The sequence below is a fragment of the Colobus angolensis genome, unplaced genomic scaffold, assembly GCF_000951035.1.
Source record: "Colobus angolensis palliatus isolate OR3802 unplaced genomic scaffold, Cang.pa_1.0 Scaffold698, whole genome shotgun sequence".
Taxonomy (NCBI): domain Eukaryota; kingdom Metazoa; phylum Chordata; class Mammalia; order Primates; family Cercopithecidae; genus Colobus; species Colobus angolensis.
Window position 1 is genome coordinate 105,274 of NW_012120687.1, and position 1,118 is coordinate 106,391.

Genomic DNA, 1,118 nt, shown 5'->3' on the forward strand with positions numbered 1-1,118 from the left:
TGAGACGGAGTCTCGCTCTGTCCCCCAGGCTGGAGTGCAGTGGCACAATCTTGGCTCACTGCAAGCTCCGCCTCCCGAGTTCATGCCCTTCTTCTGCCTCAGCCTCCTGAGTAGCCAGGACTACAGGTGCGCACCACTTTTTTGTATTTTTAGTAGAGACAGGGTTTCACTGTGTTAGCCAGGATGGTCTCGATCTCCTGACCTCGTGATCCGCCTGCGTGGGCCTCTGAAAGTGTTGGGATTACAGGCATGACCTACAGTGAGCCACCATCCAGCCCTGTCCTGGAGACATTTTGCCTATTGTCTTGGTGGTTATTACTTATGCAAATTTCTGCAGCAGGCTTGAATTTCTCCCCAGAAGGGTTTTTCTTTTCTATTGTATCATCAGTTGGCAAATTTTCCAAACTTTTATGCTCTGCTTCTTCTTGAATGCTTTGCTGCTTAGAAATTTCTTTTGCTAGATACCCTAAATTATCTCTCTCAAGTTCAAACTTCCACAGGTCTCTAGGACAGGGACCGAATACCACCAGTCTCTTTACATAGCAATAGTGACCTTTATTCCAGTTCCCAACTAGTTCCTCATCTCCATCTGAGCCCACTGCAGCCTGGACCTTATTGTCCATATCACTGTCAGCATTTTGGTCAGAGCCACTCAGCAAGTCTCTAGGAAGTTCCAAACTTTCCCACATCTTCCTGTCTTCTTCTCGGCCCTCCAGACTGTTCCAACCTCTGCCTTTTACCCAGTTCCAAAGTTGCTTCCACATTTTTAGTTATCTTTACAGTAGCATTCTGCTGTACTGGTACCAATTTACTGTATTAGTCTGTTCTCATGCTGCTAATAAAGATATACCCAAGACTGGGTAATTTATAAAAGAAGGAGGTGGCCGGGCACAGTGACTCACGCCTGTAATCCCAGCACTTTGGGAGGCCAAGGCGGGCAGATCACGAGGTCAGGAGATTGAGACCATCCTGGCTAACATGGTGAAACCCCGTCTCCACTAAAAATACAAAAAATTAGCAGGGCGTGGTGGTGGGCACCTGTAGTCCGTGCTACTTGAGAGGCTGAGACAGGAGAATGGTGTGAACCTGGGAGGTGGAGGTTGCAGTGAGCCGAGATC